Raw genomic sequence first — 16,139 nt, 5'->3', positions numbered from 1 at the left:
CCCTTTTTTTGAAATATCACTAACAAGGGTTCACTTTTGCATATTGCATTGTTTGGTTAGAATAATTGAGAAGCTAGTATATGAATATATATGCTTTGCATACAAGATGCAGCCTATGTCAGAAGTCGATGCTACATGAAAGAAGGTAGAAAAAGGCCTCTCTAAATTTGGATTGCATGAGGGCCAAGTAGAAATAAAAAAGGATGAGAAAAAATTGGGCAAGAGTGGAAATATCCCTTGTAAACCATGCTTTGGCAAACCCAAGGCTAGGAAGTTTATATCTCCACCTCAAGATGAGGATAAAATATAATTGTAAAACAACCAGAGAATTATGAAGCATGGAAAAAGTTGCACCATGATGTGCCAGATTGGAGCAATGGGGGACAAATAAGGATTGTAAAGGCAGAAGTGTAGATACACCTAAATAGACTAGCAGCTCTCTTACAAAAGTTGAGATTTAGGAATGGTGATGCCAATACATTTAAAGAGATAATTGGCTAAATTTAATAAGTCCATGGTGGAGGCATGTACTACAAACAACATAACACACTACATGGTCAATATTATCACCATTACAATAATAATAATCATTTCGAATTAGTTTGTGTTTCTAATCTCTCTTCTTGTGGAGCATATACGTGAAGCACATGGCCCATACTTTGCATATTAAGGAAGTTTGGCAATATCGTCAACTCAAGGCATGGAATGATCTCAATGGCAAGCTCGTTGTGCTTTTCAAAAGGCAACTGATCATGGAGGTAGCATCAATGATTCCAATTCTATGAGGCAGTTATTACAATGGTGGTATAGGAGATTAGAGATATGATACGAGGAAAAAGAAAAGAAGTTCAAAACCTCTCAAGTAGAATTTATAAGTAGGGCAATATATGAAGTGAGAAAAGCAAGATATGAAAACAACACACCTAGACAATGCCATGTAGAATGATTGGCAACCCAAGAGGGAGATGGCAAGAAATGGAGACCTAGATAAAGATAATACTTTTGATTCATTTAGAGTCCACGAGAGAGCACGTGTACTAAGAATATGACACATCAATACTCCTATCTTTAACATGAGATGTCTTGCAAATTTTGTTTAAAATTTTGAAGGTTTGTCACTATGTTTTTCAAAGTTGATTTTGAACTATGTTTTTTGATCATGAAAAGTCGATTTCGAAATCCTAAGACAAAGATATGAAAATTCCAAACCTTGGAACATTCACATTGGCCTAGAGAGAGAGAGGGGCATGAGGGGGTTGGTAGGAGATAGAGAGAGGCTGGGATGGGGTGGAGAAATGAAATGAAATGATGATTTTAAAGTTTATTTATACCACAGTAAGTTTAAAAGTTTCACATTTAAGTCAAGTCTCTCCTTTCATTTTTCCCCATTACTCTTCACTCTACCCTCCACTTTTCTATTATGAAACCTTCAAGTATTTGATAGTAATGACCTGCAAAATGGAGCTAAATTTTGACTAGCTCTAGTTGTACTTGGTGCGATGCACTATCTACTGTCTATTTCATGGTTTCATAATGCCAAATCCAATATGTGATATTCTATATTGACCATGGTTTGTATTGTGTGTATTTTCAAGTTTCTAATTTTGAAAGTAATTTCATTAAGGATAAATTCAATGTGCAATCATGCACACGTTAATGATCAGTTGTACATGGACCAATGCACTATATCTTTACTTTATTTAGCAGTTTGGCAACACTATATCCGATATGTAATATTCCATTTTACCCATGACTTAATTTTTGTGAATTTTTAAGTTGATAACACATTTAATATGCAGTTGCACACACTTGGAGGTGATTTTTTCTGTTTTATTAGTGAAATATAATCTAGTTAATGTATTTTCAAAAAATGATTAAACCATCAATTTTATAAATCAAAATCTGATGAAACTTCTCCCACATGTGGAGCATCATAAAAACTCATGGATTTTTTTAAAAATAGCCCCATCAAAAGCCTCTATGACACCTATCCAAAGCCTCACGTGTGGGGCCTTGAATTTGGGGATTCAAGGTCCCAGAAGACACCACCCTCCTTTGGATAGGTGTCACACAGGCTTCTAATGAGGCCTTTTTTTTTTGTAGTTGATGTTTCCTAAAGAAGTCCACATGTAAAATTTCATGTCAATCAGATCACTGGTTATATTTTGTCCAAAGCTTGGATACATTAATTCAAGTTTAAGGGTTTTTAAAAATTTTAGCTTTAAGTTTAAAGTTTCACCTCATTTTACACATTTCACTTTTTAGTTTTGATTTTTCTCTCCTAGAAGACACGGCACGCACCAAGCAAGCAGCCTGAAGACACCCCCCTAGAAATCCCATGCATAGGCCATCTTCCCCAACTCCACCACCACCAGCACCATGCTAGCATCGCAAGTGTCGATGGATTCCAGTCACATTGGTTCTTTGTGGCATCCGTCATTACCAAAAGACCACGCACATCTTGACACCAAAGGCTCCATTCCAAAAGCTAGAGGTGGCACTTTCCAAATGGATCACACTTGCAACAACGTGATCGCTGGACTTCCCAAGCCCTCCTTGCGCTATAGGAAGCTACCAAAGCTTACCTTATCGACTTATTCAGAGACTTGGTCTATGTAGCAATGCATGTAAGGAGAGTCACCATCAAGAATAGGGATTCGCAGATAGTGAGGTTCTTTCGGCGATGGAAGGATGGTCCTCGTGGAAATCAATAACGATAGTTGTGTACTACTAAAACATATACGGAATGTAGCTTCCAAAGAGATTTTGTAAAACCCTGGTTGTAATGGATCCCATGTAAAATGTTTTGAATATGAATACAAAATTTTTGGCACATCTCATTTTTCTTTATTCGCTTATTATTTGTTTTATTTATGTATTTGAGTTATCGTTACATGCATTCGAATGAATGCATGTTGTGTATGAACTCGATAAAGCACTATATATTAAATTTAGGGTACGAATCATGTTGCATGTAAATCCAACAAATAAACGTAATATTCAAGTAAAAAACAATAATGAACGACACATGACAAATTACATTACATGTAAATCCAACAAACATCGATTTTCATTACTTCAAGAGAAGATTACAAAGAGCATTACATTGATGATGAGATATCATTTGGCAATATGTACATCTACTCTCTCCTAGGCTTCTTTGAGCTATACTCCCCATGGTCTATTCTTGATCATAGGTAGCAATACATTTTACCCTAGTAGTTCCTGCCTAATGATGTTGGGGTCTTGAACACTAGCAACCATGCCACCGGCCACCATGGAAAAAAATGGCCCAAACCTAGTACTAGAGAATAAGTAGAGGAGCTTCAAACATCGAAGCAACACTACTTTTTGCAAGCTAGAGTTTATCGCGATGGTCTTGAAGGGCCCACCAACCTTCATTAGTGCCCTCAACTTCATGGAGCTCACAACAAAAGCCAGAGAGCATGTCTTATGAAATACAATAATGTCGCTCATAAGCTGGTCGGTGTACTCTTTCAATGCCGAGTCATCCTGCACCCTTCCTTGGCTACCAGATTGGCCACCTTGTCTAGATGAAAATTCATCTATATAGACAATGTCCTGCATGACACGAGTTCAATGTCAAACTCATTGTGTTAGACTCGCTATACATGGAGTGTGCTAAAGATATATACATCAGATTCATGTGCACATTTACCAGCAGGGCTTGCATCTGGGGGCCTGAATCTACAAATGCAGGTCCCCCAAATGCGAGCCTCCATCCAGAGCTACTCTGGAGCCCAATTTTGACAAAAATTGATCCCAACGGTCCCCATGCCCTGGAGGCCCTACTGGTAAATTTGTGTGCGAATTTGATAACATTACCTTCTCTACATCATCTATCTACTACTATAATGGAGCATCCAAGTTACCCTCGTCTCTCTCTTGGGAAGGTACTATGTAGTCAGGTGGTTGAGAACCAAAAAGGCTTTCTAGTCAGGTGATCGAGGACCAAAAAGGCTTTCTTGCAAACAACTGCTCGAACTCCTCATCTAAGATCTCATACTCTGGTGCCACATCCTCAATTTGCTCTTGGATGCTCACAATGGTAGAGATGTCATTGACACTCGTGCCATCATATTAAGCCACCTCATCAACATGTGCTAGAGCATCTTATATATCAAAATCTATAAAATCATCATGTGCATCATGCACCATGATACAATATAGTTCTTCTTCTCTTAGCTCCAAAATTTCTAATACATCTTGCATGAGTAGATATTCCACCCCCTCGATGGTGATAGCATGGAGAGAAGGGAGGGGTGGCTCATCACTTTTGTCGACGTCTCATCAGGGGGAAAAGGAGGTGGGTGCACAATGGTTAAGCTTTGTGTTGCCTCTACACTTGGATCGCGTGCAATCTCCTCAGGTTCCCTCTCAAAATACTCTAGATGTGGCCAAGAGGGTGCACCAATGTCTTCATCACTATCCTCTTGCACCTCAGTCTTGCACCTCAGTAGTGCACAAAACATATATGGTAAATGTTGCATCGCGATTGATGAGATCCATTGTGGCATGGTGCTAGGATGGGGTGGGTACTACTTTGGCGCAGAGATGCTACCTCACATGCACGAAGGCTTGATCACCTTTGCATGGTTTGATCCAACATGTAAACTATAGAAGAAATCTATGGGGACCCATTTGAGAGCAGAGTCTAGAATAGAGCAGGTGAGAGGGTTTGCCGCATCACAAAATGATGCCACTATACTAGAGCTAGGGTCTATGATGGAAAGCGAGCTCTCTAGACTCAAGGTCATGAAAAAGTTGGGGCATATCTCATCTCCTATGTGTGTGTAGCATGTGAAACTAATCCATGTGACAAAGGCAGAAGTGATAGCCATGCCACACAAAGAGAAGGAAGGAGAGCACAAGTGTAGGGAAGTAGAGAATGAAAGTGAAAATGCGTTTGGAGCTATAGCTTTTATGTATCTAGGGTTTTAAATAAATGTTCTTTTTTAACCCTAAAGTTTCAAATTAAAACTCTTACCTTGGTTTCTTTATTTCAATACTTTAAAGTCACCATTAAAATTACTTATACAAACAAACACTTCATTCTACATTATTATATCCTCAAATATACTTGGATTGCTTAGTATATTCAAGTCCACTAGAGAAAATATAGATTTTTTTAAAGAAAAAAAATCTGAAAGACATTCAAAATCCCTTAGATCAAATTTAGTATTTAAATTTAGGAAATGAGTAAAAGAGATGAGCTATAATATATCATTATGAAAAGACAATATTGCATAGATTATAAAACTCTAGCCTGCAATTTAATTATGATTTTAACTAGCACGATTGACTAATTATAGTATGTATTATCGCATGCTTGGATCACAGTAAACTAAGATTATCTAAATTTAAAATACTCATAAGTTTTTTAAAAATTTTGTATTTGTTCTTTATTTAAAAAATTTAGAAGGATTCCACTATCTCAAGGATATGTGGAGAAACACATTGTTTACATGTCATGGATTGCTCACTACTACGAATCCCAAATTTTATATTATCTAACTTGAAATAGAAGTTACAAAGGGGCTCATTGGACATCAATTGGATTTCTTGTCTCAAAAAAGAAATGGTCCAATGGATCTCTGCACTGACCACAAAAGGATTATGACCATTCCACAAGATAACCACATCTATGAGAGCTTTATGTGTCTCATCTCAGGTATCTTGATCCAAGCTGATCCAATCCCCTCGCAAAAGTTGCCATCTTCTATATGGAAAGAAAATGCACAAAGTTTTTCTAGCAATGAAATACATATAGTAAAAATAAAAATAATAGTAAGTAAATGTGACTAACACAACAATTCATCTAAACAAGATCTATGTCAATTAAATCAAGGAATGCAAAGTAGTAAAAAAGATTTACCTGAATGTGAGATTAAATTGATTGACCTTGCACTCAATCGTCTCATCAAAATGTGTTCTTTTGACTTGCCATAACTCACCCAATAGCCGACTCATCCATTCCTCGAATGGACACTTGCATTGATAAGTAATCTTTGTTTTCTTCAGAACATCACATGAACCAAACAAATGTGCAAACAATGAGAATGGAATAAACCAACTAAGATGCACATCTTTGGATCCTGTGGTGGGTTTCATAGCACTATTGAGGTTAGATTTTATCTTGGACTTACATGCTCCTCTTGAAAACTCCAAGCTACCAATCAACCATTTACTCCACATTCTGCCATTCATGCAAAGTTGATGGATATAGAGCTATCAGTAAAACAAGATTGAATTAGAACACTGCAAATTTTTTGAAAAATAACTCTGATGCAAAAGAATAAACAATGATAAAATTCAGAAAAATTTTGTTTTTTTTATAATTTGCAATGTAGTTCTGGACAGGATCTGTTAATATCCCTTGTGTAGAGACAATGTGGCCTCAAAGAACTTCTGGGCGAAACGCCAAAGACATATTTCTCGGGGTTGAGAGGAATCCCATACTCTCCACATTTGTCAAATCACTGCTCTAGGTGTCCCCAATGCTCACAGATTATTAGGCTATAGACACAAAAGTCATCTAGGTATACCTCAATGAAGTCATTCATATGGTTTTGGAATGCAGCCATCATCATTCGTTGGAAAGTAGTAGGGGTGTTACAGAGCCCAAATGGCATCACTCTATAAGCATAGGTTCCCTATTCGATTGTGAAGGTCATTTTAGATTGATATTCTTCTGCAATTTGGACTTGATTCTATTTGTTGAATCCATCCAAGAGGGTATAGAGCTCATGGCCTGCCACTGTGTCCAATAGTTGACTTGTGAAAGGGATAGGAAAATGATCCTTTCCCACTTGGCATTTTGGCCTTTGGCCTTTCAGGCACTCCCTCTTCCACGTCCGGTACGGAAATTGTGGTCTGAAGAAGGACCTTCAGTTTAACTAGGCCTTCACTAGGGTAGAGTAATTTGGATTCATACAACTCTATCTCTACCTCATAGGGGCTCTAGGTCGATGTGATGTTGGCATATTGTGGGATCAATCTCCATTAGATATTTATATGACCATGCAAACATTTCTAAGTTTTCTTTCAGCAGGTCACGTATGACCACTAATTCTTTGTCTAGAAGATTGATACCCACCTTCAAGTGGCATTCAATACCTGCAGCATCCACGTACGTTAGTTTCTTCTCACCTTCCACTTTGTGGATGAATTTTCCATGGACTCTTTCTGGATAGAGATCCAACTCCTTCAAGGGAGTGGTCTCCTCCTCTTATGACTCAATGGAACCAACTTCTGTTGAGAATCATGGACCTAAAAATAGATGAGCTATGGTGGACACAAATCAAACACATGATACATGATTAGAATGTTAAATCGTAGCTCAAGTGAATTAGGTTCTAAGATAGATTAGCTTGGACTCATAAATACAATCTTGAGTGACTCAAAATGATTTTACCATCTCATTGGAATGAGTGTCAAGTACATGCCTTTGTAAATTTTTGGATAGTACCACTTTTCTTCTCTGTGCTTATGGGATTTTGGACATCTCTTCCTAGAGCTTCTAGAGCATACATTTTGTCATATCTCTCATAGAAAGCCACTTATGGGCAGGCATCATTTGCTATTCTCAACACCCCCCTCAAATGAGGAGTTTCTACTCCTGCTAGCATTTACTCCCCCTACATGTGGACATGGACCAGGAGGCTAGCCCTTTGGTAGCCTTAGTCAGGTCAAGCTTGAAACTTTACATTTTGGTAAGGGTTTTTACATCCACTATGGGAAACAAGATCCATTAAGGGTTAGCACAACAAAAATTTCTTTATTTTCTTTCTTTTTCTTATTTGGCATCCTTTGGTTTTCTCAATCTTCTTGGTCTTTTGTTTCAATCTTTGATCTTTATTGGTTTTGGTCTTATGCTATTCATATTTGACTTGTTCTTCATTATTTTCTAATCTAGTATTTTTTGTGAGGTCCTTTTGGTCTTCTTTCTCAGTGAGTTTGAGATGGGTAGGTGCCTTTTGCTTTAGTCTTCTTGACATAATCTTTTTGCTCAATGCTTTTGTGATGCATATACATAGGTACATTGCTTTCACGTCTCTTAAAACTAAAGTTGTAACAGGACGTGCAACATCATCTGTCAAATCATACTTTTAACCATCTTTGTACTCTACATGCTCAACAACCAAGCTAGCTCGAAGAACCTTCATAGTCTTCTCCAATTGAAACCTTTTATCCACTCTTATCAGAGAATATCCATAAATTACTAATATAACTTGTCCCATTCATAGTTTGCTGATCTGAGCCAATGGCAGTCTGATCTAGTGTATCAGGCTTTGTGCCTCCCAAGAAAAGGATTAAATGTTTCTAGACTAGTTGAAATTCTTTGTGTAAATGCACCGCCTCAAGTTCCCTCAACTTGGCATCGAATTTATCTGCCTCGGCCAGCTGGTTGTGGATGGCCTGCTCTTCCTCAACCTTCTTCTTGTTTGTGGTATCTAGCTTGTCAGCTATTGTCTTATCTCGAATGGTGTTCCGCATGTTGTATTCATAGTTCTCCAGCAAGTTTTTCGACTCCACCTTCTTCTTGTACTCCTCCTCCTCCAACTTGTACTTCTCTGCATCCTGCACCATCTTCTCGATCTCCTTCTTGCTTAGATGCTCCTTATCATTGGTGATCATGCTCTTATTCTTCTATCTTGTCATTTTATCCTAGAGACATTCAAAATGCCGTTGTTGGTATCAATGTCAAAGCAGACAATGATCTGAGGCACACCACAAGGAGTAGGGGGATGCCCAAGAGCTCGAATTTTTCCAGCAGCTTGTTGTCCATGTTCTTGTTGTTGTCCCTGGTCCTTGTCCTCTCTCTTTCTCTTTCTTTGTTGTGCTTCTCCAAGCCTGACAAGCATTGGTGGTGGGTATAATAGATGAGGTTATGATAAAATCATATTGTGAGGATGGTTTCCCAAGGATTGTTATTCAAGCTGAAAAGCTCGATGTTAACTTGGAGCTTCAAGCTCTTCTTCTACCACTCCACCACACCCAATGTAGCGGCAAACCTATTTCTCCCCTTCAAGGTGAAAACCAATCCAAGCTTCTTGATTTTTCCTTGAGTAGAACTCCCTTCCTTGAGCTTCTTCACCTCAAACACACACTTGATATTGGATGGCTTTAGAGATTGAAATGAAAGTGGACTTGTACAAGGAGAAGAATGAAGGAGAGACAAATTGTAGAGCTTGCAAAGAAGAAATCACACAACTAGCTACCTAGCTCAGCCATGGCTCTGATACCATGTTGATAATCATGAACCTAGAACTAGATGAGCTATGATGGATGCAAATCAAACATAGGATACATGATTAGAATGAGAAATTGTAACTCAAGTGAAATAGGTTCCAAGATAGATTAGCTTAGACTCATAAATACAATCTTGAGTGACTCAAAATGATTGTACCATCTCATTGGAATGAGTGTCAAGTACATGCCTTTAAAACTTTTTGGATAGTACCACTTTTCTTCTTTGTTCTTATGGGATTTTGGACATCTCTTTCTAGAGCTTCTAGAGCATACATCTTTGTTATATCTCTCATACAAAGCCACTTATGGGCAAGCATCATTTTCTATTCTCAACAACTTCCTCTTTCAGTGGTAACTTAGCTTTCTCCTTGAGATGTATTAGAGTGGTTTCAAGTTTGATTTGGGAATGAGTTATTCCTTGTCTTGAGGGCTACTCCTCTAAGAATGCATCTTAGAACATCACATGATAGGAACCTTCTGTGTTCTCTTTGAGCTATCGAACTGGGGGTTGTTAGCAAGGTGCATCATCATCATCTTCTCTTAGGAAAGGTAACTTTGGGCGACAAGAGCCAGTGTTGAAGGAAGGCCTATTCTTCTTAATCCATTTCTTATAGAGGCTTTTCTTATGACATGACTCATTAATCAGTCCAAAGGGTACCATAGTCATTCTATTGAACAAAAAAGGGCTCTTCTACTTCTGAGGCTTCAAGAACTTCTAGGACTTCTTCCTTATCTTTGCCTTTTGTGAGTAGAATAGACTCTTCTAGCTTGCTTTCATAATCTTTGTCTACATTATCACCTTCGTCCTCTTCAGATTCTATTTTTATCTCTATGGGGGCTCTATAAGAGTTCAGTTTGAGTTGTCAAACTTCTAAAATATCTTCCTCATATTTCCCTTCTGCAAGTAGGATAGACTCTTCTATCTCACTTTCATAATCTTCTTCTGCATTATCACCTTTGTCCTCTTCATATTCTTGTTCTACCTTTGTGGGGGCTCTGTAAGAGAAGAACAAGCCCTCTGTTATGTCTTCTGCCTCTGCTTCTATCCCTATCTTTGTCCATGTCTCTGTTACTATCATATAACACGGAGAACAGTATGTCCATGCTTCTATCTTGCTGTCAGAGGTGATTTCAGAAGTCAATTTGGGTTCAGGCAGGAGGTATTCACCCATTGACAGAGACTTTTCTTCCTTCGATGGTTGGCTTAGAGTGCCCACTGTTAGGGACTGTGCCTCTATTTTTTGGGAAAGATCTATTTGATAGCCCCTTTGTCTCTCCTGATGTGAATCTGTTACACATAACTTTGAGAGGGAAACCTCCTTGGACCAAAATTAGGACCGAATTCCCTAGGCCTTGGTCCAATGTCTTGCATTGTCATTTTGGACTCCAACAAGTTGAATCTTGCATCTTCATCTTTCTTTCTTCTTTCGTGCATCTCCTTCAGAGAGTAGATATCCTCTACAGGGTTCTTCCTCAAACAATATGAATAGAAGGCGCTAGGAATCGTTGATTTTCAGGTACATTCAGTAGTTAAATGTCCTGCCTGATGGCATTTTCCATACCATATATTAGAACGCATCACATCTCTCCCACCTCCTGCAGGAGTGGATATATTGGAGATATTCACCTTCAGCACTTGTAATAGTTGTTCTAAAAATCACATCCATAAGATCTTTCTTGATGCTTGCAAACTGAATTGGACAGGTTGTCCTTCAAATGTTTACCTCCTGGAGTACTTGTAGTAGGGTTTTGGGAAGCTTCTGTGATCATTTCATACACTAGTTGGGTTGATGATCCAGACGATCCTCTACTCTAGTTTTGATTTAGAGCTCCTGTTGAGACTTGGGGTTGTTAATTCGAGTGGGTAGGATTCCACTATTGTTGAGTCGCCATTGGGGGAACCGTTTGAGGCCACTATTGTTGTGGTTGAACTATTATTTGAGGTAGTGTCGCGTGTGGCCACTATGGATTAGGTGCACTGTATTGTGGAACTGTTTGTATCTAGGGATAAGGGTAAGGAACTATCCCTGGGACTGCATTTGGTGGGTATGCCATTCCTGGTATGGGGGAGGTAGGCCTCCTCTCATTGACAACCTTGCTTCAACTTCATCATATAGTCTTGCACCACTACAGCTTGTAGATTGATTGGTCTTCTCAATTCCACAAACTTGTGAACTTCTAGTTGCAGGCCTCTAAGAAAAAATCCCTTCTAGATGCCTTCATCCAAATGATGGTTGGTCCATCTCTTCAGTATTGATTCCATTCATGAGACGTAGGCTTCTACTCGTTCACTAGAGGACTTCATAAACTCCTCTCGCATCCGCTCTTCAAAACCTTCAGGCTTGAATTTAGTGAGGAAGGTCATGTTCCATATGCCAAAAGTTCCTGCTACTTGTCTTTCATACCACTCAAACGCTGTGCCTTTGAAAGTGGCGGGGAATATTGCTAACCATTGCTTAGGGGTTCTGGAATTGTTAGCCACACATGCTACCATAAAACTTGCTACATGAAGATTAGGATCTTCATTGTACTCTCCCTTAAAGATGGGCATTCGGATTACATTCACTGGCATGTCATCAATATTTCAAAGATGGAGTTGACTAGGAAGGGGACCTTAAGTGCCATGTGGGGACTTCTATAAAGAGTACTACTAGGGCATCAAAAGAGGCTTTTGTTGCTCTACAAGCTCGTTCTTGGATTTGATTTTTACCTTCTCTCTTGTCATGTACCTATGGACTCCTTCTAGTGCTTGCCATTTAAATTTCAAGATTTTTTTGAAATTTTTCTTATTTGTATTTGCATTTTTTGGCATTTAAATGAAATTTTTATCAAATTTTACACGTTTTGCCCATTTTTTTAAATGAATTTTTTGGGTTTTTTTAATTTATGGGATTAAAATAATTAAAGTCAGGACAAAGAGGTAGCCAATAGCAGTTGCATGCGAATGAGAACTCCTCGCCATGGGTGAAATGAGACATGCATCCTCACGCATGAACGAGCACTTCTAGCACACATAGAAAATCCAAGACACGAACCAACACACAAACAACCACAAAAACGACACCACGTAGAGATGACACAGAGGTGGGAGACGGAGCGCGTCAGCAAGGAGGCTCGGAGGGCCCGGAGGGTGTAGCATGTGGGAAAGGGGGACCTGCGGGCAGTGTGGGGTTTTTTTTTTCTCTTTGTCTATGTTTGGGGGGGGTGTGGAAGTATGGGGTGGAAAGGGGGGCCCGCGGGCGAATAGGGGGGTGGTTTTGTGGGAGGTGAGAGAGGGGTGTGAGGAGGTGAAGGAGGTGGGAGGAGAGGGAGTAGGTGGGGGTGGAAGGTCAGGGACGAGGTGATGAAGGTGGTGAAGGGGGTGGACGAGGGAGAGGAGTGGGTGGTGTAGGGGATAGAGGTGGAGGATATCCGACCGCATCAACAAGGAGGAGCGTAGGGCATCAAGAGGGGCAATGAGGAGGCCTGTGGCAGGGCAGTGTGAGAAGCATAGGGCATCGGCAGCAGCGGCTAGTAGGGAAGGTGGCGAGGTCGGCAAAAATGTAGCGGTGGTCATAAGGGAGGTGGCATGTGACGTCAGGGAGAAAAGCTTAAGGCCACGGGCGGGCGGCAACCATACTGCGATGATTGGGAGGGCGTGTGGCGACCACAATACAACAAAGATGGGTGACAAAAGGTAAGGCAGTGGGGAGGGAGAAGGGAAAGGACGAGGAGGAGGAGGAGGGAGGAGGGAAGGGGAGGGAAGAGAAGGAAGGGGGGAGAAGGAGGAGGGGAGGGAGCAGGGATAGGCAAAGAAGGAGGGTGGGGAAGGAGAAGGGGAGAGAGGGAAAGAAAGAGAGAGAGGAGAGAGATGAAGAAAATGGGGGGTGAGGGGATAGGCAGAGAAGGAGGGTGGGGAAGGAGAAGGGGAGAGAGGGAAAGAAAGAGAGAGAGGAGAGAGATGAAGGAAATGGGGGGTGAGGGGATGCGAGAGGGGTAATAAGAGGGGATTTTTTAAAAAAAATAACTAACAAGGTGTATGTTTGGGTAATAAAGAAAATAATAATAATAATAGACAATAGTCCCCCAGTCTCGTGCGTGTGTAGGCGGGGCATAAAAAAATTTGCATTGTCGAGAACTGGAGACTGTGCGGGCATGCATAGGGATGGAGGACGTCAAGATGAACGTGACGTGCACATCGAAAGATGAAAATGAGGGCGTTCGTGCGCAAACCCGTGTGATGTTTGGATGCAAAATGAGACGAAAATTCATTTTAAAAAATCTATCTGCTATAACAAAGTGCAAAAAGAAGGAAAAGTAGACTAGACGATGTGCCAGACAAGGTTATCACATTAGAATACCATTCCAATAGAGATAGGATCCATTCACGTGGAAAAAACCATAAAAAGAAACCCAAAACTACAAATAAAAACTAATACAAAAAGATTCAGAGGTTGAAACCTGAAAAAGTGAACATAGAAAATGTCCATAGGAATAGGTCGGATAGGATGGGTAAGGTCAAATGCAGTTCCGGGGATGGTAAGGTGCGTTCCCATGGGAAAAACGACAAAAACACAAATAAAAATGGAGTCAAAATTGAATACAGAGAAATTCATGCATTGGAATGGATGGCAACAAAAAGGAAAAATGTCAAGAAAAGTGAGTGAAACAGGTTTGTTTTGTCAAAACGTAGTTTCGATGGCGTTCACATCGTAAAAAGAAAAAAAAAGATCATAAAAACACACTGAAAATTTAATAAAATAAAATAGGTAGACCGGATAAGGATAGAAAAAAGGAAAATCATGTAGGAGACAAAACTGGACATGGCTATTCAATCAAAATTAAATTTGGAGGTGATTAATGCAAGTTCATATGGAAAAAGAGTCAAAAACACACACGAAAATACCCAAAATTATAGAAGATTTAATGGCGGAAAAACCGTACATCGGAATGATAGGCAATAAAAAGGAAAATTTTCTTGGTGTAGGTTAGGATGGCACAATATATTGTAGTTTTGATGCAAAAAAGACGCTTTCGCATGGAAACATGTGAAATGGGTAGAAAATTCTTCAAAAATTAATAACTCATGATCTATGGTGCGAAATAGGGGGCTGTAAAAAGGAAAACTGGCCAGCTAGAAGGGAAAAACAAGTCGAGGAAGTTACTATATGTATATTCTCTACATCATGTGCATTCAATGCCTATTTATAAATATCCTTATTTGTGAATTTTTCCTAAATGAAACATAACCCTTTTCTATTCAATTTGTAAATAATACCTTTATATTACACCCTTTTGTATGTAAAAAATTTATTGAACTCACGTGATACACACATATATTCATGAGTAACTTACCCTAGTGAACAAGGCTATAAGGTTGGATGGGGGTTCCAATGAACAGAGAATGCATTCACATGGAAAAATGTCAAAACAAGGGATAAAGGGAAACAGAGAAGGAATGGCCTCAAAAAGGGGGTGAAGGAGGATGAGTGCATGGGGAAGGAACCCCATTAGAGTAAATCCACACTTAAGACCTTAACATAAAGGGTGAATCGAGCAACAAGAATGTAAGACCACACATTAGGACCACACATTAGACCAACCAAGCAACAAGAACGTAGGACCACACATTAGACCAACCGTTGATGACCTCACATTTAAAACATGACCGTCACTGAGAAACAAAAGGTGTAGGTTTAGAAAAACTTAGCACATGTTTCTGAGAATTGAAGTTGGTTGTCGATGTCACATGCTCTGTCGTAGTTGGCTGCACAAGATACTAAAGTGTCTTCACAGCACGTCCAGCGTGGCACAGTGGATCACGCAATAGCACCTAGGAAGGCAACTGTGCAGAGAGAACGGTCAAAAATCGTTGATGGAGAAGGATATTGTGCTCGGCTCATAGTCACTCGAATGGAATGAAAGAACAGTCATTCACCCCACAACAGACATCGTTCGATTGAAAAATGATGGAAACCCAGTCTCACACCCAACTTAGAGATCAATAAGGGAGATAGTTCAAAAGGAGTATGCCACTGTGCAAGTAGGAAGCCTTGTAGTATAGTGTATAGAATAGGGTGATGTGTCCTAGGGTGATGGCAGAGACCCATCGCATATGTGCATAGGGAAACGAGAACGTACGTGCTGACTCCAAGTGTCGTAACATCCCTCTGTCTGCACCTCTTAATAGTTATTTGAGGAAACATCAGTCACGCTCAGCCCCCCTCTATCTCACGCTCCGTTAATAGATGCAAGAGGGCAACCTATTCTTGAAACCTATTGATGTTATTCTCACTGTCACTTGTGTAGAGGATGTATGCCTTGTGCGCAATTGATGGTGCAAGTGTGTATCCTACCATGTGCCGGCATACCATGTAAGAAGGAAGGCCACAGAGCCTTATAGTGTCATGTGCAAGAAAATTTTTGTGCTTTATGCATTGAGAGGCCAATCCTCTGCGTACAGCTCTCCATTCACACATTTCACCTCTCTGTTGGATATAAAGGGCAAGGACTGCCCACCCTTTGTCTTACACTCTCTTTGATAAATAGAGAGGGCAGTCCATACTCACATCCCCATTTGGTTAGGATGAAATCTCACATCGTTCAAGGTTTGTTGATGAAGATCGCCGTCAATAGGTTGATAATGTCACTTGGATCGATTGATGAAGAGGCATACCCATGGAGGTAGCCAACAAGATTAGTATTTGAATTGCATGTTGGAAACTTTGTCTGTTATAGGAATCACAAGCACTAATGAGGTTATAGGATTCAGTACACCAAGGGAGGCGGCTTGCAAACTTCTTCTACAAAAGTTCTGTAAGATTTTCAACTGTCCTGGACTACGGGGTGTTACCACCTTTTCCATTGCCAACTTCCCGTCCAAGGGT

The 16,139-nt window shown here is 39.9% G+C and overlaps 1 pseudogene; it reads right to left on the bottom strand.

Annotated features, from left to right (window-relative positions):
* Positions 1-8,343: 8,343 nt before the first annotated feature.
* On the bottom strand, positions 8,344-8,658 carry LOC148032268 (heat shock 70 kDa protein 4 pseudogene; annotated as a pseudogene).
* Positions 8,659-16,139: the final 7,481 nt, after the last annotated feature.

This window comes from Lygodium microphyllum, chromosome 8 (genome assembly GCF_053477565.2).
Source record: "Lygodium microphyllum isolate KBCC chromosome 8, Lygodium_microphyllum_v1.1.10, whole genome shotgun sequence".
Lineage (NCBI taxonomy): Eukaryota > Viridiplantae > Streptophyta > Polypodiopsida > Schizaeales > Lygodiaceae > Lygodium > Lygodium microphyllum.
This window is presented reverse-complemented; position numbering and strand designations above follow the sequence as displayed.